This window comes from Argiope bruennichi, chromosome 9 (assembly GCF_947563725.1).
Source record: "Argiope bruennichi chromosome 9, qqArgBrue1.1, whole genome shotgun sequence".
NCBI lineage: Eukaryota > Metazoa > Arthropoda > Arachnida > Araneae > Araneidae > Argiope > Argiope bruennichi.
In genome coordinates this window covers 98578797-98604565 of record NC_079159.1, presented here as the reverse complement: position 1 = coordinate 98604565, position 25769 = coordinate 98578797, and the positions used below count along the sequence as shown (strand labels likewise).

Sequence of the window (25769 nt, the reverse complement as noted above, 5' to 3'; positions counted from 1 at the left end):
AAAAGTCACGTGATCCATGCAGTTTTTTTTTCAAGCTTAAGAGAGGAGTTCCGACATTCCAACTTTGAAAAAAATCTCAAACTGATAAAGAAATATAGCATAATAGCTCTCCATGTCCTTGTTAGCTAAACTATATTGTGAACATGAAGTTAAAAAACAGCAGATAAAGTCCGTGTTCTTTTAATTGTAGGCAAAAGAAGAAAGAAAGAAAAGGCAATATGTACATCCGGTTATCTGAAGCAGTATCCAAATGGCTCTTAAAAAGTTTATTAGCTCTTTAAACACCGGAATGAAATTGCATAAATGGCAACCAATCATATTATATTGTGTTGAAATGCACACAAAACCAAATTGAAAAGTGGAATACAAAAAATGGAAATAAGATAATAAAGAAAAGAAAATAATGAAACTTAAAATTTAGGATGGTGAACTTTACATGTAAATACTACTGAACACGACATCTTTCAAAAAATTATGAAAAAAAAAAAAAAACTGTTGGCGCAACATACATATAATCAATATAAATGCATTAGAAAAAATCATCATAATAGGAAAACTTTATTTAAATTTTGTGTGTTGTGACTTATGGCACTTTACAAACACGTTGACAGTTATCTGCCAGCAATTTAAGCCGAGTGAGCGTCTCTTGTTTTTTCACTAGCGCCAAATAGGGCGAAGAGTATGACTTAGCTACTTCATGAGTCACATTCGCTTGCCCAACCCCTTTTTACAGGGGGGGGGGGGCGCATTCATACACTCCACAGATAGAACACAGAAGAAAAACAACCATGCCCGAACCGTGACGTGAACCCCGGACGCCGAGAAGATACGCTACTCCTATGCCAAGACGCCGGCTTGAAATTTCGTTTTTAGAATATATGTACGCTGATATAGACGGGACATTCTAAAAAAATAAAATTGTTTAAAAGTTCCATTCGTAGTATATATAAATGTTGAAATATACGTGAAACATTATAAGAAATTATTTGACTTTGAAAAATTCTCTTCTAGAATATGTTGATAAAAATTACTATTAAGAATTATTAACTAACGAATATAATTTTAATTCAAGTATAATTTAAATAGTAGCGGGAAAAAGGAATTAGAGAAGTTAAGTGTTAGTTTTCTTGAGAAAGTCTAAAGGTAAAGACTTGTTCATTCAATTATTCCTATTTGTTCCCAACAGTCAAATTCCATAAAATAAATCCCATTGAACAATTACTAGATAAGAAAACATTTTTCTAAATATTTAAATTCTGAATTTTAATTAGTACTGAATTGAATTTATTCCTGATAAAATTAAAAATCAGGATACTTTTTAATTAATAGTAACAGATAAATTTTAGAATTTTTAAACGATAACAATATCAATAATCATAATCCCTACGATTTGGAAATTTTATTAAGAGGACTCTGAGAATTTTGGAAAATCGACTAATATATCGATTTTCCAATTTTGAGTGAAAATGATCCTTGAACCTTTGACTTATTAATCTGAAAATTCCAAAACAATTTGAGAAGTATTTAGTGAGATATGGAATTATTTTGTCTAACTCGATATCAGGTTCCAAGCCCACTTCCAGTGTTTACATCAAATATATTTCAAGTCCAAGTAGTCAAGCCCTTATTTTTTTTCAAGAAATAAAAAGCAGGCCAGTTGTTTGACACTATAATGATTAAATCTTTGTTAATAGTTTTACTGCTTTCGTTTTCTTTTCTATTGGTTATTATAATCGTCTTCAAAATTACTAATTTCATTTGAATTTCAATGACATGATCTAGAATTTTTGCTGTGTACTAATAGATACGTGATAAGTGGAATTGCAGAGCATTTAGTAAATAGTTTGACGAAAAATTTTTTTTATCGGACCAAAAAAAGTGAAATTTTTCTAATTTTTTCTAATAATCCACATAGATGGGAATGATTATTAATAAATATGATAATAATATATATTAATAAAATTGATATCTTAGGACTTACAAATGCCGCATTATGGCTTTGAGAAAAAAACCCCAGCTTGATACGAGTTGTTTTTATCACAATTTGTTTGTGTTGAAAACTTTAAAGCTGTTTATCAAGATTTGCTTTTCCCCCAAAATTCTGTTTGCTACAAAATGTTAAAAGTCAATCTCATTTTGTTGTAATTGCTTGAAAATTTTTCTGGTTGCTTTTAAATGCATGCTAAATAGAATTAGGGATGGATTTGTGAAAATTCTGATTAGAATTTCTTCTAAAATGTTCAGAGTGAAAAAAATCTCATAGTTTCAAAAAAAAAAAAAAAATCACAAAATTTTTTTCAACATTTTTTTTCTCAGACACTAATATGTATAGATATCGAAAATCAGATCCCTTCTTCTGTTAAATACAATGTGAGATCCCTCTAAAAAATTTGGGGGAAAATATGGAAAATTGAACAAGAAAAAGCATTTTTGAAAAAAGGGTTAATATTTTTTTAAAAATTTAAAATATTTAAATTTGTAATTTTTGAAATTGAAAAATAATTTAGAAATTTACGTTTCTGCATAGTTTGCATCTCTCTAGCACAAATTTTTTTAAAAAATGGTGGAAATTGGGTAAACATTTTTTTTGGTACTGAATTTCACTCAATGCAAAATTAATAAATATTCGAATTATAAAATATAATGAATATTTAAATAGATATTATTACTAAAACTAAATTAACTTAAACTGCATAAATTTGATATTTTTTGAAAAATTTTCTTTCTAAAGAAATCTCAACATTCAAGTGAAAGGAGATATTTTGTGAACAATTTTTCAAGTGCATTTTGGCTAATATTTTTCTGCATTTATTTCAGAGAAAAGTAATTTAGCTAATTTAGCTTTAAATAATTAATGATTTTAGGTATATTGATGCTTACATTTGTAAAACATAGATTATTCTAATTTTGTAATTAATTGTAAAGTACAAATTGTCCAAAAGAATTGAAATTCAACGATGCTAGCAAAAACAAGTTAAAAGGTACCTATTTGGAAATAAAAATAGAAATTTTTAACGAAAAAATTTTGATATTAACTATAAAAGAGAAACATTTGATTTTAAAATTGTAAAATTCGTAATTTCAATACTAAAATTTCCAAAAATTTAATTTTCTTTCAATTGAACTTGAATAAAAAAAATTGCAATCACAAATATTCTTATATTAAAGTAATAAATAATCTTAAAAATTTATATTTCAGTGATTTTTGTATAAAAATTATCATAATATAACTAGATAAATAAGAGAGGATATATCTATGTTTTAACTGAATTTCACGGATGAAAATATGCGTTTCGTTTTTTTTTCTTTGTTTTTCCTCTTTCGACTTGATTTTTACTCAATAGATGGCGCTAAGATATTTCAAACTAAATCGTGTGATGACGATGCACCTTTGATTAAACTTTGTGGGCGTTTCAGCCTTGAATGCGGGAATTTCGAAATAGTTAATTTTACTTGTGCTGAATGGTAAGTGACGTCTTCTTTTAATTTTTTTTGTTTCAATCTTTTTGGGGATAATTTTAATTTGTCTGTTTAATTTTCAATTTGGGGTCTAGAATTTCTGATGTTTTTATTAATTTTATAGTGTGTTTTTTAATTTATGTTGATCTAGAATGATGCTTAAGTTACTTAAATATTGGTACCTTACCGGTTTCGTATTTAAAATTTAGGGTTTCTTAGATTTTCACTTCTTTAGGATTTTGAAATCAGAAAATTTTAAATATATCTTTTACTGAATTTATAATTTTGTTTATATGATTTTCTTAGTTAATTATATTTTGATATTTATGTATTTCCTATTCACTTGTCTCCGAAAACTTTAATTTTTTTTTCGTTTCGAATAATTTACATTCGGGTAATCGAATATTTACATAATTAGATAGCTGACAAAGAAGCTTATTTCTTATATATATAAAGAAGAAATTTTCTTGTAACGCGTTTATTCAATTAAAATATGTTTACATTTTGTATATTTGCATACTGAAATAAAATAATGCTGTTCGGACGTATCAATTTAACCTTCCGTCGGGCGCAATTCATCTAAGAGATTAATGTACTCAATTAATGCAATTTTTGAATATATGTTAAAAAACATAATAAAAAGAACTTTTCACTTACATTTGAGTATATTTAGGCTTTTAGATAACATTTTAAATTTTCTTTGCTGTTTTTATTGATAAATTTGAACAAATCATGATATTGTTGTCTCATGATTGAAAGAGTTTTTTCGTGACTTCCTCTCACTCGTGACTTCATCTCACAGATTAGTTGCGCCCAATGGAAGGTTAAGTCAGACGTTTCAATGTATAATTTTTTACTTCGGAACAACTTTACTGCGTTTGTTTTCTCTGATAAATAGAATAATGAGATCTGAATAGTTGGAATTCTGTTAAAGTGTACTGTAGGTGCTGAGCTGAAATAAAGATAAAATCTATTGAAGTTATATATTATGTATTTACAGAAAACCCCAAATCAAGTAAAACAATGACTCTTTCGCAATAGATGGTGGATATGAGCTAAAGGGAGAATTGAAGAAACATGAGTGATAGTGATAAATGGAAAAGGGAGGCAACAATTAGTCAATGTGTAGATAATTTTATCTCAGTAAAGAAAATAGTAATATTATAATCAACATTCCCTATTAGCATTTTACGATAGCACTGCAATGAATAGCCCTGCAATTCCGATGTTCTGAATGCTATCCAATATTGCTAATATATTGTAATAATATTGTATGATATTTTGTGTTAATAGGGTTGGATTTAATCATAGAAGTTCCTTCTTAACCGAATAAGAAAAAGAATGCGATATCATATCCCATATTATCATATCAATAGAGTAGAAACAATTGTTTAAACCTCATATACCCTCATTTGTTTGGCAAAAATTCCACGAACATTAACTTTTAGACTAAGGATAGCGAAACAACTGAAGGATAGCGAAGCAACTGAATTTGACTGATATGTCAAACAGTGACATTTTAAATATACTAAACATAAATGACACTGCTTTTGCAAACATTGAATCAATATGAGATAAACATATTTCATCCTACCCCTAAGAATTTAGTCTGTTATCCACGTTATATTTAGCCTCACTTAATGTTGGCAATGGAAGTCTTAAAGTAATCTTAAAATACTTCACAAACTACGATTAACCTCAATCATAACCATTTTAATCCATAAAGGAAAACATATCGAAATTTGAATGGTGAGAATCATGCCCATCTCTTGGCCCATCCGAAATAATGTTTAACAATATTGTATTTCTTCTTGTCAAATATTACGAAGAATCTGTCAATCATGCCATAAAATATAATAAAATTTGATATATCGGCAATAAATCTGTAAGAATAAATTTGCTGAATCACTTCTATATTCTAATTTTCTACGTATAACATCAAATGAGATTACTTCAGCAGTATAAAGAATAGAAACAAGCCGTCAGAATGTGTAGAAAAGTTCCCTAAAGCTCTTTTATTACTCCGCATTAGATTTTTATAAAAGTTTGCTATATTTCATGAATTTCTAGAAATTCCCAATAATATATATAATTCAGTACTCTCAGAGTTTTATATAAAGGACAAAAAAAAATGTCTGCTTTGTCTGTACCTTTAGCGTTCCAGAAAAACTAAATCAGAATCATATCTTCAGAATCAAAGTGCAGTTGAAATCAAATTTCCTGCCAAAGAGATCGTGTTTATATCAGTCGGACTACAAGTTTCTTCAGAAATGTATTTGCTCTATTTTTGTGTAGACTGAAATACCGAATATTTTGAAGCTCGTTTTGATTGCTTCAATATATAAATTTAGCTCAATATTTTTATATGTTAAAAAATTTCTTAAGATATATATTTAGCATCGAATATCTCATAAAGAGCGATTGAATGCTTTAGAGATTGGGATAGTATATATGTTTTCATTTTAAACACACTGAATTCGATGGAAAAAATATCGTTTTAGAATTCAGTTAATGATATAAACTTTTGTAACTTTTATAAGTGTCTGGAATTTTATCATGGGCTTATCATCCCCATGATAAAACTCCAGATGCTCCTTATAATCTGTTGGAAGTTTTTCAAAATTCTTTGTAAATTCGCACCTTTTCAATAAACTTATTCGGTTGCTTCAGTCTCTCAATAAACTTGAGAGACTGAAGCGAATGAAATATTGTCTTTAGAGTGGGTTTTCGTAACGCGAGCTGTCTGTGCTGAATTACTGTTTCCTAATTAGCAATTAATTATTTTGTGCTGTTTGTTTCTACCAACTGTCTTTTGCTGTTATTTATTTGTCCTTTGTATTTTCTCGAATTTTTTTTGGATTAAAATGTTATTTTCCAATATTTAAATTATCCGAATTCAGTCGCCTTATATCCACGGAGAGAATTTCGCATTTTGATTAGTGAGAGTTCAAGTTGGTTGTTTATAGAAAGCTACGAACGGAGATACATTTCTACATATCTTAAGACTGTATAATAATCTTCGTTACTTGGTAAATAGATTTTATTTTCATAATATTGAATAATAATTATTGGTTTTAAAGCTTGCAATCTCAATTGTTTTTCATGCACTAAATTCATATTCAGTCTGCTTATTTTAATGTGACATTGCCTAATATATATTTACTTCCATGCTAACGGCGGCTCGCCGTAAACTGTCTCTGACTATAGAAATAATCAAAGTTTAAAAATATGACAATAATATCATGATATAAAAATGACAATCCCAATTTTAGGCCTTTTTTAATGATAATGACAACAAGTGACGGCTATTATTTCCATAGTGGTCGTTATAGATTAAATTCTGGTAAGTTTAAACCAATGCCAAGATATATTTTTTTGTAAATATTAAAATACGTAAATGACTTCTGGAAGGTTATTAATGGATGACTTTAATCCCAAATCTCCTTAAAATTTGCTAAGGCCGATATGTTTTTGTATCTTTTAAAATTGTAGCTTTTAATAGAAAATATTTTGAAGCTACTTTTAGACTAGGTAACAAGAATCTTATTATATATGTACATGTGATTTCTTTTATAATAGAAGCTTAATATAATATGACTAATATTTTTTATTTTCCCCAAAAAATGATAAATTTTATAAAATGTTTGCACATGAAAATAAAATGCCTTAGAGATTGTGATTTAGATTTATCAAACTTAAAAAAACAAGCCGAATCACAACCACAGCGAGTTTTTCCACCCTTTTTGAAATTTAAGATCTGAAGAAGCAAAAATTAGATTACCGAAATGAAGTTATGATATAGGAATTTATCTATGTAAATTCTCTCGGACATGTAAGGTGAAAAGATATTAGATAAAAGCACAAAGTGGCTTTTAAATTATTTCCCGTAGCTGTAGTGAAAATTGAATCAAAAAGGCTTTCAGGCGATCCACCGTTTCATCCTCTAGGGCTGCGAGCCTGTCAGAACTTGAGATCTAAGCCGAGGAAATTTCATTCCTTGTTTGCGATGCTAATGCCCCTGCTAAAGCGGACTTCATACAGACATCTTTTGCTTTCATAATGCTTTCTTCAAGGAGATAACTAAATGCCGTGTGCAACAGAGCTTTTATCTGATAATATCTTTAGTTGGAAGCTCTCCCTAAACAAAGAAGGGCTGAATGTAATGAAAAATCTCATCTTAGACATATAAAGGAGGTGTAAAGTGAAAGAAAACTACGTGTATAGATATTTAAGAAATGAAGGCCTAGAGTTATATCATCTTTTAAGGCTCTGAGATGCCTCAAGGGAAAATTTGTCGCATGTTAATGTTATTCCTAACTTTAAAGCACAATTTAATTAGGGAATTAAGTTTATTTCGCCTATAAAGACTAAATTGGATTTATACTACATTGATATCATTTCTACAATAAGATATGATTTGAAAATAAAAACATAAGAACTTTTTAAATCCATTATTATCTTTATCAATTACCTTTTATCAACTTTTTTTTTATCAATGTTCTTCAGTTAAAAATCTGTTAACCCCATTTGAAGAAGTGGAACTACATGTACGGGTATTTAATTCTTTTACTACTCATCCGGACCAAAGTGGCCGTGAAAATTCTATACTTACGGACCGTTTTTTAAGCCTATTTCAAACAAGAGATGTAGGATGTAAAGTAACTTATCAAAGCATGCCTTCGCTTTACATTCTGAATTCATCGTTTACAAGAGAAATAGACTCCAAAATGACCCATTAATATGAAATTTGTGCGACCGGGGTAGTAGTGAGAGGTTTAAAGAATAGTTGTCTAAAGTTAAAGCAATTAAGGACCTAAGAAGATCTGATATTAATGTATTCTCTAACAGATTTTAAATCATGATTTAATCAATCATATTCATCTTGCCTATAAGTATTAGTTTCGATTATCAGTTTCCCGTATATAGCACTGATTTCATTCGTGCAATGAGATTTAATATGAAAATTAATATAGCACTACATGCAATTAAAAAATGACTACAGTATAGGGTTACGAGAAATTTAAGGGAAAGCTCTGACACATCTTGGAACCGTTTCTAATGTTTTTAAAGCAATATTTGATTAGAAATTATGTTTATATCGCCTATAAAGAGTAATTTCGATTAACAATTTCGCATATCGATACAATATTTATGCCGTTTGAACAATAAGGAATTATCTGTATATAAAAACATAAGTGTTTATCATTGAATGATATTTAAAACACTGAAGAATCTAAAAGAAAGACTTGACCTTAATGTACTTTTTTAATGTTTACTTTTTAAATGTACCTTTTTTGTGATTTAAAGCGCGATTTTTTAAAAAAAAATCATATTAATCATTTTAAAGAACCAACTTCGATTACCAATTTTTCGTATATATATGATTGATGCCGTTCGGAGAATTAAATACGATTTAACATAGAAAATATATAAAATTGTTTATAACTTGACATTTTTAAGCAACTCAGAGCCATTCACTGCTTTATGAATTTCAATTTAATTCCAATAAATTATTTATTATTCTTAAAAGTTTTATATAAAAACCGAACAAGCACCATTCATTGAAGAACATATGTTCTTATAATGACATAAATAATTTCGCAAACGATAAATTAGACTGTTTTCTTTATTTCCTTTCCAAAATAATTTTCAAAATATGCATTTTGAAGTTTGTTCCCAGTTAAAACACCTTATCAACGTGTTGGTGGCCTGGTGGTAAGATCTTGGCTTCGGAGCCGGTGGGTTTCAGGTTCGAGATCCGATTCCACCGAAGAACCGCGTTTAAAAAAATATTTTTGTATTTATTATTGAAAGTATGAAGATGAAACAGAAATGTCATGACAACATGAAACTATTGCTGAGATGTCTGCCTTTTATAATATACGATTTGTTTTAAATAATGATTCCAAAAATAAATTAATTCAAAAATCGGAATAAATAATAGAATCAGCTTAGACTTTGCAAAGAAATAAATTCGTATGGGAACAGCATTTTCATGTGTATTGGATATTTTCCTGTATTTGTGAGAGAAATAAATAAACATAATTTAATAAAAGGAGGTTTTAGATCCATTAATGACTGTTTTGTTGAACATAAATAAGTCTAATTTTATAATTATTATCCAAAAGAATATAAATGAGATTAACGAAAAACCAGAGGAAGGGTATCGACTTGAGCTTGATTTCAAAGCAATTAAATTTAGTAAATTCGATTCTAATTTAAATTCTAAAATTTTCGAAAACCTTATTTTCTTGCAATTTAACAGGACGAGAAAAAATTGTAATCACAAAATTTCTTATATTGAAGCAGCAAATAAATTTTTATTTTTAGAATTTTCCTAAAAATTACATTGCACTATGGACGGATTAATATGAGTGAATATTTCTGTATTTTAGTAAAATTTCACAATTAAAAATATGCTTTGTAGTTTTTTTTTCCTTTTATGACTTTATTTTAATACAATAGATGGCGCTGAGATCTTTCAGGTTAAATACTTTGGTTAACTTTGACCAATTTTTGTGGGCGTTTCAATCTTTTTGGCGGCAACTTCCAAATTGCTAATTTCATCTATATTTAGGGGTAAGTTATGTCGTTGCTTTTTGATTTTGATACAAATCTTCTCAAAGCATTAATATTTTCGTGTTGTATGTTCACCAACTGACTTTCTGGAGTCTTTAATAATTTTGTATTTATTTATTGTTTTTCTAGAATGATGAAATTTCTTTAATGTTGGTTGGTTTACAGTTTCTATATTTAATTCTAGATTTCTCAAATTTCCAATTTTTTTTGAATGTCTGATGTTTAAATGTTTAATATTTCACATACTAAATTTGTATTTTTGTTTATATGATTTTCTTAATGGTTGATTTTATTTTTTGTATACAATAATTTTTATCTTCCCAAACCTCAATTTTTGCGTTATGAGTGGTCAATTCGCGGGAAAAATCTGGTCCCAAATAGTAAAAAAAACTAAACTAACTCTTCAAATAGTCTTCGGGACGAATTCATCATTGTTTCCCTATAGTTCTCTGTTTAATTAAATTCTTATTTATGATGCACAATAATCTTAATATTTGTTCAATATTCCCTCTTTGAAAAAAGCATGTTACCCATGTAGCATCGTCTTCTGTTTGAATTCCGAATGCTTTATTCTATTTTGAAACTTCAGTGTAGAAATTTTGATACGCACTTTTAAAACTATTTTTTCTTCTAAAGAATGTTTTAAAATACCAAGAGGGAAAAATCTGCTCTTTGATTATTCAAAGAAAAAGAAAATCGCTTGCTGTTCATATTCTCAATGAATTTCTTTTTTCTTTTATCAATTTTTATTCTAAATGTGCACAGAATAATAATTTTTTAAATGGAAGAAGGAGAAATTAGTTAATTATTATTCGAAAAAAATTTGAATCAAATTTAAACTTTTTAGTATACTTAAAATCATATCTTTAATATCTGAAGATAAAATTTCTAATAACATTCACTTTTGCTTCGAGTAAATAATCTATAAAATAAAAAGAGGAATTTTTGCTTAAATAAAGTTGTAATTTTAATACGGGACGTCATATTAGGAAACTGATAACTTCGGCTAATATTTATTTTTCCACTTTGCGTTTTCTAATAATCGGCAATGTTTTAAATTTACAAATTTAAAGTTTAATTTACAAATTATTTAATTTACAAATATTAAACTGTTGACAAATCCAGAACTAAAATTTTTTTTGCTTTAAATTATAGGGAAACAAAATAATAACAAATAAAATACAATGATCACAAATTTTGAAGTTCAAATATCAATTTTTGATTTAAAAATTATCTTTGGTGCAATCGTTTAAAAAAATGGAATTTAAATGCAGAGTGAAATAATAGGTAGTTATGGCTTTTATTACGTAACTTAAAAGTGCTTTCGTAAATATATTTAAAATATTGTACTTTAAGCATAACGTTTATATAATGTATATATTTAAAATACTCTAAATGGGAATAATAGTATTGAAAAATTGTGTAACAACAAATTTAAAAGTTTAATTTCTTTAGAAAGAATTTTTTTTTAATTTTTAAGATGTCAAATCACTTATAAGATGCAATACAACTTACAGTACCAGTCACAATTCCTGAATTATCACTGAAGAGATCAACGTTTCATTTGATTATTAATCAATTGGATGTAGGAAATGTCGTTCTGAAGTGTATCTTGCCTTTAACGTATATTTGCATCAAGTTTAATAGTCCCAGAGAAAATCTGTTGGCCTATAGGGCGCTAATAGACAGAGGGACATGTTAGCTTTTACTACCAGGGACTATTTAAAATTACTTGTATGTTTTATATTCATATAAAATTCATGTGTTTTGAAATAATTTCCTTTGAAAGTTCATATGAATGTGAGTTCGAAATTTTTCTTTCATAATTTTCTATTTTATTTTAATCCTTTCAATAGAATGCCATTATAAACCGAAACTGAAATTTTTGCTCTGTTACTGTATTGAAGATATTTGATACATTAATTCAGAAACGTTTCTAGAAATTTGTAAATATTTTTAGATACCAGTTTTAATTTGATTGCATATTCATTTTCGTCTATCATTTTTTTTGTACCTGATTTTTTACTGATCATATTGTTTGATAAATAGGAGTGATTTTTAAATGAAAATGAGTTATCATTAAATAAAGGTGCTTCATTCTGCTACTTTGGCATTTTCTAAAAAATTAACCAATTATTAATGATGAAAATCATGAAATGTTTGTACTTAAAATATATAAAAAAAATTGATTTTAAATTATCCAAAAAACCAATTTTTCAAACCAAAAATCAAACATACATAGAGCATTTTTTTAAAAAGAAATATGGAGTTTTACTTGCATATCAAGAAGCTAAAATTAAATTGCCAAAATGAAGCTAAAGTACTAAAGTTAAGAATGCAATTTGCACGGAACTTGCAAAGTGGTAAAATATTAGACAGAAGCTGAGAGTGGCTTTTAAATTATTTCTCGTGGCTTTGGTGAAAATTGAATCAAAAATGCTTTCAGACGATCACCACTTCATCCTCCAGGGCTGCATGTCTGTCAAAATTTGAGAACTCAGTAGAGGAAATTTCATTCCTTGTTTTCGATGCTAATGCTCTGCTAAAATGCCTTGCAAGTCTTTTATATTTGCGCCGTCTACTTTGTAAAGATATTGAATACTGTACCAAACAGCTGCTTTATCTGACCGTTTACTTTTTAACAGTAATACCTATACATATTATGGCAAAACTAGAAGTTTAAGTGAAATAAATCAAAAACCTGATTTGAAAGTTTTATCAACTGAGTTCTTCAGTTTTAATTGCCTCTACGTGAGATAATCAGTATTCATTATTTTAACTTGTGAGAAACTTTATAAGAAGTGATGGCAACTGTAGAACACTGATGAATGTAAGAACTGAAATCAAAGTTTAAAATTTAGTGCGACTGGATTTTTTTTTTTATTCTTGCCCTGTTTCATGTTTCAGTTTGTGAGCTGGGTCACGCAAATTGTAACAATCGTTTCAAGTAGCCGCCCGTGGCAATCATTTGGTTAACCGGCGATATTGATATTGTATATTTATTAATATAATGGATAATTTGACTCTTTTTTATTGAAAAAAGTATTTTTAAGCATCAAAGTGTTGTAGATATTAAACCCTATTTATTTTGATAGCCTAACATCTATTATGTTTATTATATGCAGGAGCTTTCTGAATGGAATCAAGTCTCTTAATATCAAAGTAATATTAAAAGCCTAAGCGCCTAAATGTTATATTTTCAAATTATACGTGGTTTTTTTTTGTAATATAATAGCATCACTTTTTTATTCTTTATATAAACTGCGCAAATAATAAACATAATTTTTCTTCTTTAGTTTCGACAAATGAAAATCACCATTTTATGAAATGTTTTATAGAACAATGAAAAAGGTTTGAATTTCGTCACAAAAGTAAATTGTTGTTGAAAATTACACACGCGCACACGCACGCACGCACACGCGCACGCACGCACGCGCACGCACGCACGCGCACACACACACACACACACACACACACACACACACACACACACACACACACACACACACACACACACACACACACACACACACACACACACACACACACACACACACACACACACACACACACACACACACACAAATTGGTAATATTAAGGATAACTGTCCAACCAGTTATTCCGTATTACTGAATAATAATAAAAATTTTAAAATGGTATATAAAATTTAGTCTTAGAATTATTGCGGGGAAATACCCTCATGGCTTTTAAATATTTTTAAAAAATTTAAAAACTCTGAGTTTCATATCCTCGAACGCGTATTTGTGCCAAATTTTGCAGCATAAAAATTCTAGAGCTCTGTAATATAAAGGAATGCAGATTTTTCGCAAAGATTATTTTACGCTATTAAGTTTAAGAGGAATTTAGGGCGAGAGTTAATTGGTGAATACTGAATTTTATGCAATATTTTGCAATTAACTGAATAATTGACAAGAATAGTATGGTACAATTTCAATTTTTAATTCCAAAACTCGACTTCTAAGTGATCAAATGAACAAACTTAATCAATTTCCTCATAATCATATACATTTGCCGTAGTTGCCTACCTGATTGGCTGGAATGACGTACGAATAGCGTAATAGCAGACGAGTTTATTTTGAGAAGACTTTTGTGAATCAAAGTTTGCTTGATCAAGTTAATTTTCTCTTTTTCTTTGCTTGAAATTTGCTTACAACTCTCCATAGAGAAATATATTTAAAATGGTGGAAATTCGACTATATTATATTTATTGCTAGTTCGACCAGGCAACCTACTGCTCCGTCAGGAATATTGGTTGTTTTTGATTCCAGATAAATCGATTAGATATAACTTCATTATTCAACTAAATTGGCTGATATTTAATCTGTTATTTCAATAGTCTTGCATATGCTCTGTTCATTACATATATGGACATTTCTAGGGAGATCAAGCATATAACATCTGAGCTACTAAAAATTAAATAACCGGTTCGTATATCTTCATATCAAGTGGGACATTGAAATTAGAAAGCTTTGTTGCAAATGATGCTATGTGCATATCTATACTTATAATAAAGCTCAATGTGTGTGTGTTGGCGCTCTGCAGGCCAGACCGTTTGACCTACAGCTACCAAATTTGGTACATGTATCCCTGGAGGTCGGGAATGTGCACCTGGGGTCCCTTCTTTTGAATTTTTAAATTCGAATTTTAATTTTCTAACTTTCCCGCCAAAAAAATCTTTATTTCCCCACCGCCAAAGGAATAAGTCTTCAGTATTTTCCCCCCACGCGAATGAGGCTAGAGTTAATATTTTTCGGCCGATTATTTCAAACGATTCTGTTTATTTTCTTAATGTTTGAGGCATTTAAAATTAAACATTCTTAATTAATCGATCTTCCAGATTCATTCTGAAGTACTTTTGATTTAAAATAAAATAGAATAAAGGAAATTAAAATATTCTAATTTGCATAGCATTACCCCAACTGGCGTAGAAAAATTCACGCATTTGCGTTACCATAACTGGCGTTGAAAATTCACGCATGCGCATTGTGTTCTGATTGTTGACAACTATTTTCAACGGATGCGGACTTGATTTAAATTATTTTTAGGTTAGTTGTGTGCTTTTATAATTAATTTGTATTTATATTAGTTATTAATTTTTTGTGTATGCTTATAGTTTTAAGTGCATCGTTTTTAAGTAATTTTTTAAACCTGTTTCAGACTGATTATTTTAAACGATTCTGCTTATTTTCTTAGTGTTTGATGCGTTTAAAATGAAACATTGTAAATGAATCGATCTGCTCATGATGAATCTGAGAAAATTTTGTTGACAAATTCTTGAGATATTACATAAATTAAGAAAGATATACTGTAGTGCTCATAAGGTTCAAATGCTCAATGACTCTGTTTTTAGTAATCATATTTAAAAAAAAATTCTTTGTTTCTGTAAAAAAATATTATTCTATTAATTGCAGATTAATCCTTTCCACTTTAATTTAAAGCATAAATTCCCCGGGAGCTAACAGAAAATTAGATACATATTACATTATAACTGAAGACTTTTATAATATGAGTAACAAAATTTGAAGTTCTAAAATATTTTGATGAAGAAGCTATTAAAGTAGGAATTACATAAAATATTTAATTATTAAAATTTTAACTAGCATTAAGATTGGCGAACCGGTTGGTCGCCAGATGCGGCTAGTTTAAAATAATAAGAACAAGGGAACATATCTTTCAGTCGCAACTGCCCATCCGATTTCAGTAATTACTATTTCATATGAAAGCCTATTACTTCTAGATCATGTTTATAAATGTACATGATCAAATTTGGCAGCACTGCAAATTCCTTTTTTTATACGTCTCTTAAACTACATTGGTCATTAACTACTGCGATAGCATCCTTCTTTAGTTTGCAGCAATGGATGAAAGTCACGTGATTAAATATTTGATGAAACAATGAAAACTGTTTGAAATTCAGGACAACAATGTAATCTACTGTTGACAGTAAGACAAATAAGAAAAAAACTGTAGAAATTCAGAAAATATTTTCACAACTATTAAATTGGTATCATTAAAAAGACAGTTTTCAAAATTTTGAAACGGTGTAGAATTTATATTTGAGCAATAATATTTTCAAAAGTCATCGCGGTGAACTTATTCCTTGCGGACAAATTTTCAATTTGAACTTGTGGCAGAAAAAGGTGGACAGCGAGTTTCACGACAATCAAGCATATTCAATTTTATTTTTTGATATGGCATCATATAAGCCGAACTGAGATAAGTTATAAGGCATTATAAGATATATGGCATTATAACTGCCGAATGAGATAAGTTATTGCTTTATTTATTGAGTTTTTAACTTAAGAGACCATTATAGTTATGCATCTTGAGAAGTACAATTGGTTTAATTTGCAATTCACCTATTTAATATTGTATGTATTATAGTACTGCCAGAACCCATGTACGCTTTGACTTTTAAAACGCCGTCTATTGTTATTTTTTTTCTTCTGCCATAATTTTCAACCTTTCTATGGAGATTTTCTGGTCATTCCAAGATACTTTATTCGAAGTTCAAGGATACTTTTTTTCATTACAACTTTTTGAAATCTGAACTTAATCACACCGCATTTGGGACTGCTTATTACCTTCACACTTATTTAACCTGGGAACATTTCTGCATTTTCCATACGCTCTATTTTTTTCTATGTTCTAAAATGCATAAAAATCGTGATTTGCCGTTCTTACTAATTTTTACTCTACAGTATTTTGAATCGAAAGATAATTTTGCTGTAATTTTACTAAGTTATTTTTTGTTTATTGTAAAAACCGTCATTGAGTTAAAAAACGATTCATTGTTATCAAGCTACAAACATACTGGCTATGCTAACACATTGTAAAAGCATTCAGTGTAAAGAATTTAAACGAATAAATATCCGGTGGTAAGATCTTATATATATATTTTGAATTTATAGAGAAAATAAACTTTATTTGCTATTCAGTAAACGAACTGATATTTCTTTGTCGTAATGACGCTTCTTTAGCAATTCACTTCTTATTTTTCACTAGTATCAAGAAGAAACAGGGGGCTTGGATATTTTTTTAAATATTCGTTGAAGTTTCATTTGAATTTCTTTGATGATGGCAGGGTATCAAAATGTAAAGTAGATCACTTCGAAGAATGCCTTTTAAAGTCCATTTAAAGATAAGAAAGATAAACAAATGTTAACGAAAGGTAAACAAATATAACGATAACGCGTTTAAGACGCATATAAAGTGTCAAGATAATAAACTGAAATGTTCTGAACAATTCTCATTTGCGAATTTTTTTTAGAAAATATATTAAGTTTAAAATGTTTACAAAGGTATTTTATAGAAAATAGAATTCTTTGTATTACATATAAGCGAATCTTTTAGGAAAACAAAAAGTAGCCTTTAAGAAAATGGAAAGTTCTTTTTATTTCTAAATTAACTTACACAGAACGAAATTTCGAATAATTCTGAATTCTGAAATGGAATTCTGATTTGTTACATTCTTTTCGTAGATGGAAAAAATGTTCTTATTTATATTCTTAAAATATGACATCGAAATTTGCCGATAAATCCTTGTTTCTTTGATGTAGATTTAAGTAAAAGAAAATTGCTTCTTTGTTTTTCGAAAATTTTATGTCGTATGTAAAAACTTATTTATATTAGAATTTAATAAAATGCTTCGTGTTTTGTATGCAGTATTTGCAGAAAATGACTGATATTTGTTATTTATTAAATTATTACTTTTAGATTCGGGAACTTATTGCAACATATGCAATCGTAGATGCAACTTCCTCCCCCCCCTGTGTATTTTAGAAACAAAATTGCTTATAAAACGTGCGAAAATTTTTGTATTATCGATGTTTATTTGGTCAGAAATTGCAGTTGTTTTGATTTTTAATCGTAAATTATATTTAATCTAAGTGCATTTGTGATAGTGAATTCGAAAACTATCCAATGATTTGTTAATTTATTTAATCGGCGTGGAGACATTTGATTCTAAGAAAAGTCTAATATGTATATTTAGTTATAACGTTAATTTATATATGAATATTTTTAATCTGTTTTATAAAAATATTTAACTTTTTATTTGAAATATTTATGTGTATGTTATCATAGCTATAATAAAAAAACACATATTGAAATCAGTAAATGATAGAATTCGTAATTCATTTTCTTGAATAATTGGATTTTAGTGAAGCATAACATTTTTTTACTCTCGATGTCACAATTAGAATATATATATAATATGTAATGATATTTTAAACTCTTAATTTAATTCAAATTAATTTCCAAGATTTTATCTTGATTTAGCCCATCGTAACTTCATTCTAAAATATTCTATTATTTCGTGATCCAATTCCACTTTCGGTTTAATTAATTCCTCTGTAAAAATAATGCGTCATTAGTACTACGTATCAAGAGAAAGTGATATCTTCGGTTGCCCTTGAAAAGGTGTCAAAGGTCACCACGTGTATTGAATTGGCGCCTGGCCGGAAATCCTATTATATAAGACGAGTGATCATTTGTTCGTCTCTTTTTCGCTTTTTTCATACTTCTGCTTTTGTGTCGCACTGCGCCGTCTTGTAAATAATCATGCTTGCCACTCGGAAGAAAATAAAATGAAATTAAAAATACCAAGTCTCTTCACTGCTTCGAACCTGCATTCTACTTAAACTAAAATAATATATATATATAATATAAAGTAACCAATCTAAAGTAAGAATAGTTTGAAAACGGAACAAAACAGTTTCGAAATCGCAATTAAAAATTATTACCTATTCAAACTAAAACCGGAAAAGGAAAGAAACTTCATAATATTTAGGATTCATAGAATTCTTTTTTATTTTGTTTAATTTTTATTTGGCTTATTTGATTTTCCTATTAACTTGATTTTAATACTTTTGTGTGTATATATATATATATAAACCGTATGTTTTCGAAAGAGAAAGTGTGACTGCATAAAAAGACAAATGTGCAATCGTTTGTAACCACATATTATAAATGTAACTTTTTTTTTGTAAAAGAATAGTTTGAATATATATATATATAATATTAGTAGTTGTTGGTCGAATAGAAGAAACTTTTGAAATTTTAAAACTACGATTTATTTCGACACGTGAGTCAAGCGGTAAGAAATACGTCCATTTACGTCGTTACACAGGAGCAGAAGAGCAAAAGAGACCGAAATTTTTCCTTCGGTGGCTTTACTATGCGATTTTGATAGGGATTCCTTTGACACGTGTAGTCTTAAGAAAGAAAAATTTAGGTATCTTTAAAAGAATATTGAAAGCATTAAGAATTCTTATCCCTTCACTCAGAGTTTGAGAACCTGCTAAATTCATCAGTTTTCTAATCTTTTGTTAAAAGTAATTTAATAGAAAATAGAACTGTATCAGGAAATAAGAGACCATTTTAGGATGATGTGGGTTAACTGTTAATTTTGGAAATTAAGACTAAAACTAGATTAACAGATATCATTACATATATATTAAAACACATATTTTGCATGTTGTTACAGGTTTACTATTGCCCAATTTAAAGCTTCAAAATTTTTCGGGCAGCATTATTTCTAGAGAAATTTCCAGAGTTTTAGGCAAGAGGTGAAAGTTCAATTGTCTTCTATGTCATTCGACTAGGATTTAAAATTGAGATTCATCCCCAAACAGCCCCTCCCCCTAGTGCCTTTTTTAAGTGGGACATTAATATAACTAAACTAAAATGAAATAAACGTGACAAGGACAATTCCTTTTTTGTAAAACGGAAGTGATGAATTATGGCAGTGATAAAATCATATTATAGATTCCTCCAGACTCAGTTCTAGGTATATTTTGATGGCAGATTATGCAAGTGCAACCGATTTTTAAAATTAAGAATGTATGAAATTAAGTGAATTCTACATAGATGACTTTTTCGATGATACAAATACTTTAATTATGGATATGTCGGTACAAGTAACATACTATGACGAGTTTAGCGATGTTTAATTAGCGTTGAAAAAAATACTGTTGAGAAAAAAACTGCAATTGAGAAATATACTTCTTTATGACGTACTCTAATTTTCCATAAGTATTTGTATGAAATTAACACCACTACCCACATCTTACATTGTAGCCAATTTGAACCCGTTAAAGAGAAATCCATAGTATGACGTTGCTGGTTTTGTCTTTCTAGTTTCACTCAAAATCGGTAATCATTTTATATCAGATTTCTGTAGAAATTTGCTGCCATCTATATGAAAAATTTCAGAGTTGTGCCGTGACGAATAACGTAGCTAGTCAGAGTCCTACTTTCTTTGATCGAGTCTTAAATCTCATGAATTGGAATTTCGGATACCAGATCTTATGGTATTTAGATTTTCCATGGCATTTGAATTAACCTTCGTCTAATGCATTATACGACCTAGAATTAATCTAAAATCTAATTAATTTAAAGAATTATAGATATTTAAAAAAGACTAATTTTATTAGTTTTATCGAATTCGGATTGTTTTAAACAAAATCGGTGAAAATCTTCTTTTTCTTCACGAACAAGTGTTTGTTGACCTTTGAAGAAGTTAATGAACACTTTTAAGTAATTTTCAAACAAAAAGTAAAACAAGTAAATAAAAAAAATATCTTTCAAGAATTCGTCAAACATTTTATTTATTTCTTATTTCAAGAAGGATTAATAATGTGTGTTTGGCAACACAAACTAATTTAGATCTGTTACATACCAATCACTAATACCCAGGAAATTGGAAGAACAAGTGCGTCTTTTCCATTCGTTTTATTTTAAAGAACACTTTACAATGAAAACGGTAACAGAAGAAAGTTGTTTCAGAAAAAGACATTAGAAAAATACGATTGTTCTAAAGGAATTGAATGAAATTCTTTAGACCATTGTTTTCCTTCACTTCTGTTGGACTAATTAAGGGAATGAAGAAATGATCAACAGCGATAAAACTGTTGGGGGAAAAAAGGCGGGAATTGTTACAGGACAAAGGATGTTTTTTAAAAGAAGAGATAAATTTTATTTTTAATGTTGCCATTTTGTTTGATCATGTTCTAAGTGTTCAATAAAGAATAGAAAAAAAATGAACATATTTGAGGCGTGCTTAAATTTGAAGAAGTCAACGAACCAATGGTTTAGAACAGCCATAATTGGAATGTTCATTTAATTAAGTTTGGTATTTTTTGTTTTTAATTTAAAATGCACCCGTGTGAATTTAGAAAGTCGGTTTCTTTATTGTCTATAAGTCGGTTTGTTTGTTTATTGTAGGGCCGTTTCCTATGGGGGGGGGGAGGTTGAGCATTTGCATACAGAATTTCATTGTGCGTCTGTGTAATGCTTTAAAATAAGTAAAATACATCGTACAATATTCAACCAGGTTAGGCAAACTAAACGAAGACTATTTGAAATACAATAAAACAAGCAAAAATACTTATGTTTTTAAAAAAATATTTTTCTAGTTATACAAAATATATAAGATGTCTTTGTAATAAAAAAATATACAAACAATTAAAGGAAAACAATACGATTCTAAAAAGACGGTAACTTTTTTTTGTTTTTAAAGATGCACAAAAGAAAGAAGAGGCATTTGCATTTCAACAAAATTAACAAAAAAAAAAAAAAAAAAAAAAAAACTCGTTTAAAAATATTAAATTTTATGATTTAATTATATGAATGCTATGCGCAGTACTATTTATCCATGTTAATGAAAGAGAAATTATGCTATTATGAAAATATTAAACGAATGAAGACGGAAAGTGCCGATGAAGATTGACCATTTTCTTATAAAAATGTTGTAATCTGTTATAGAACAATCTTTTAATGCTGGGCACAATTTAAAAATATCCCCATCCTTTAACCGCGTCGTTATAAGATGCATAAATCTCAACTTCAAACACTTCAAGGATTTTTTTTAATTATGTTTAAAGTGATTGAATTACCGGTATGTGAATAAAGCTAAGCATGATTAAACATTATCATGCAATCACAAATTTCCCGTTTTATTTACAGTAATTTATGCTGAATTGTAACAAAAAGATTATTTTATATTTATACTGATCATTATATTCTCCCAGGACCAATTGGAATTGTTAGCATTGTATTTTTGTCTCAAGCAGATCACTATTTATATGGATCCGCTATCAGTGATTAGTTTTGATTTGATTTCAGTTCAGGTTGTCCCAAAAAAGCGAAATAAGCCTAAATATTACACTTAGGCAAATACACCCAATTATAGACTTTCATTAAGTAATGTGGAAAATTGTATGAAATCATTCAAGCTTCTGTAAAAATTGATAGCAAGAAGCATTCTTATACCCCTCCCCCACCGTAATGTAAAAGCGCCTTTTGCCAAAATGTATCTCTAACGTTCATCTACGCATCTAGAAAGTTCCACATTTCTGCTTTCAAAATATACAGAGATATAATGTTCAAATTTAGGCGGATTTATCACAAATTAAAATCGGAATATTAATTGTCACAAAATTTCACAGGTCACAACTTATCACAAGACATTTCAGAAAGGCGAATTTATTCAATGAAAGTGTCATAAGCAAATATTTTTCCAGTAGTATATTATTCCGTCATCGTGAAAGAGAATTAATAATCACGCATTGGGCTGTTCACTTTTATTGACAGGTGGAAATTCGATTTTGCGAGGAAAAGAAGAGAAACTTGAGAAACCAAACATTTAACACATTCTGTACAAGTAAGAAAATGCAGAAAAAAACCCCTATCTTTACTTGCATTTGAGCCTTTTTTAAAAAAGAACACATTTCATCAATAAGGAATGTTTGGAAATGTTTATGTAATACATGTAATGCTGGCCTAATAGTAGAAAAAATAGAAACGTGGTTTCTTGAATTTTCAATATCTTTCTAGAAAGTGTGCTTACCGAATAGTTAGCGATACTTACATAATCCTTAATTCCCCATGGACGAACGAAATGATGAAGCTTTAAGTGAAAGATATTCACACTTGGGAAATCTTTTCAAGTTACCATTAGGCTAAAGTATGAATAGTTGGTTCAAAACTCAACATTCCACAAACTGTGTAGGCAATGTTACACCTTAATAACTGGCATCCAAACAGTATTCAGGGAATCAATGGACTTTCATAATAGTTATAAAAAACAAATACATGACTGATATCTAGAATTTTAAAATTGTGCCTTACTTTTGGTTAAAACAAATCCTTCTTTCTGAGAAATGTAAATTTGGACAGATAAATGTCGTTTTAATCGAAAAAGGTAACCGGCAACACAACACTTTACGCAATATTGTACAATATAGTAGTATTCAATATAAAAAGTATTATACATTATAGTGAATATTGTTTACTGCCGTAAAATATTGTACATTATATATGTGCTACTGAGGAATCTTCAAAACGATCACTTTTGGAACGGTAAAAAAATACATTCTTCCTACAAATGGCTCATCAATAGCCATTTTCTAAGTATATGGTTTAGTCCCATTTTATACAATAATATGCTGAACAGTTACTGATATATTTGGTTAAATTTTTCGGTATTATGTTTGAATTAAGGGATGAATTGCCTTTGCTAGTATATATATATTTGAAGACAAATAAAAAAACACCTTTTTGTCACAAATCATGAAATGCATCGTATATACTCAAGTATTATTAAACGAATGCATATATTTAAAAATGTCGAAGAATGAGATTTTCTGATTCTGCCATTTCAATAAATTATTTATAATATGTTTATTATTCCTGAGATTTATAATGGATTTGCCGAAACACCCTTGAGGGATGGAAAAATGATATAAGTCAATAAATTAGAATTTTAATATCTCAGTAAATTTCACAAGCAGAAGCATAGAACTTCGTATCTCCGTTAATGAGTATTAAACATTTTACTCATTAACTTTTTTTCTCTACGGGAGCCGCATGAAAATTTATTCTAATTTTTTTATTCCCTGCGGAAGACAAAGTATTTTCATACATTTGGGAATTTATTTAGTGAAACTTTGAAATTAGAAGTTTATCTCTAATTGCAATAGTTAAGAAAATAAACGTTCCATTTTTTGGGAGACACTCTGTATATACTCTTATCAAATATCAAATTAATTATTAATGGCTAATAACAATAATATGAGAGACAATTTTAAATATATTTTTAATTAATACTCGATTTTAAAATGATGAGTATGTAAATAAACACGTGTTTTTAAACATAATTTTATTTTTTTAAAGTTTTCCATAAAATATTATATTGCACTAAACCCTCTTATCATTTACAAGTTTTTATTTAATTACACTGAGAATATCAGTAACAGAACTCAATTTAAATCTCGTAGCTATTAGGTAAAAAAAATACTAATTCCGAATGGCATTTGAAAATCATTGGTAGCTAATTTTCTCCATTAGTTATTAATAACATTTCAAAAAGGAAATATTTTTAAAATAAACCTTATCGATTCTTTTTAGGCACAGAGTCAAATATTTTTAAAGAATGTTTACGCCTACCTCCATTTCCTTGGGTCGGAAAGCATTGACTGGAGCTGGATATTCATTAGTTGAAATGAGAATCAGTGAAAGAAAATACTTCACAAAAGAAAAGATTACTAAAACACTCACCAATATTTAATTTTGATAACGAAATCGTCTCTGGTTATTTGCACTCTTCTTGAATCATAATATACAAATTGTTACGACTCTATTAAAACAAAGCAATAGTTATTTACAAAAAAAATCACATAAGAAATGTTTCAAAATAATTTGTAAAAATTAGTTATCATACATTCGAATATCTATTTGAATTAATCTGTCTTATCTAGGGAAGCTTGTTTTGAAGATAAGCGTTCCATCATATCACTAGAAAATCCTTCCTGGAAGTGGAGTTGCGACATGCGAGTGATAACTACGAGATAAAGGATTTTAAGTATCCGCATTACTTTCACGCAATAAAAATTGCGCTAAGAATAAGAATTTCCCTTTTAAAAATGAAATCATTGCTTATAATTAACAAGAAATGGGTATTAATTAATTGTTCACGAAACCTGCCTCGTGTTTTATAATTTTGTGGGTGTAAATATAACTTGCTCCTTTCTTAAGTTAAAGATAAAATATGTATGACTCTGAACGGCTGTCTATTTTTCAGGAAACAAATGAATTCCATATAGAAAAACGTTAATAAAATTATCAAGCCAATTTTTGATATTTGAAGGGTAATAAGACTTCCCTCCTGAAAAAGTATTTTACATAGAGTAAAAGAAATAGTAGTCTGAAGGAGCAATATCTGGTGAAAGCTGTAGAAACATTCATTCAATACATTCCACAGAAGGGATGCTAATTTTTTTTCAATGGTCTATCAACATGAGGGCAAGCATTGCAGCGTAGAAATAAAAATTTGTCATATGTTTCACTAATGTTTTGACAATTCTTTGTTCAAATGGTTCATCTCAATTGAGTCTCAGCAATCCATAATAAACTGTTTTTTTGGTTCCATCAGATGCACACATAAAACTTACAGCCATGAATAATTATTTATAAAATCGCCGAAGCTACTTTTTGCAAGTTATTTTCGAGTGGATACATTTACTATAAATGTCTAAGGGAACTGAGGAATTTCTGTTGCAGTTTTCTTTGAAATGAAATAATGTAGCATTACTTCCCACAAATACTATTATTTTGGGACAATACTCAATATTTTTTCGAATCTAAAAAATGTTTTTTCAATATTGAAGAAAAGTCGCACATTAATTTTTAAAAGTTTTAAATTTTTTTA

General features: G+C 28.6%; 1 protein-coding gene across 5 annotated transcripts in view; it reads right to left on the bottom strand.

Moving 5' to 3' along the window:
* LOC129983638 (thiol S-methyltransferase TMT1B-like) overlaps positions 1–24781 on the bottom strand; it is a 169521-nt gene extending 144740 nt beyond the window's left edge. For 4 of the 5 annotated variants that reach the window (XM_056093179.1, XM_056093180.1, XM_056093181.1 and 1 more), the window contains exon 1: positions 24620–24781. The gene's annotated coding sequence lies outside the window, so the exon portion shown is untranslated. Of the gene's footprint in view, positions 1–24508; positions 24571–24619 lie in introns of those variants that run through there. The other variant, XM_056093182.1, reaches the window with a different exon arrangement.
* Between the last annotated feature and the right edge of the window lie 988 nt (positions 24782–25769).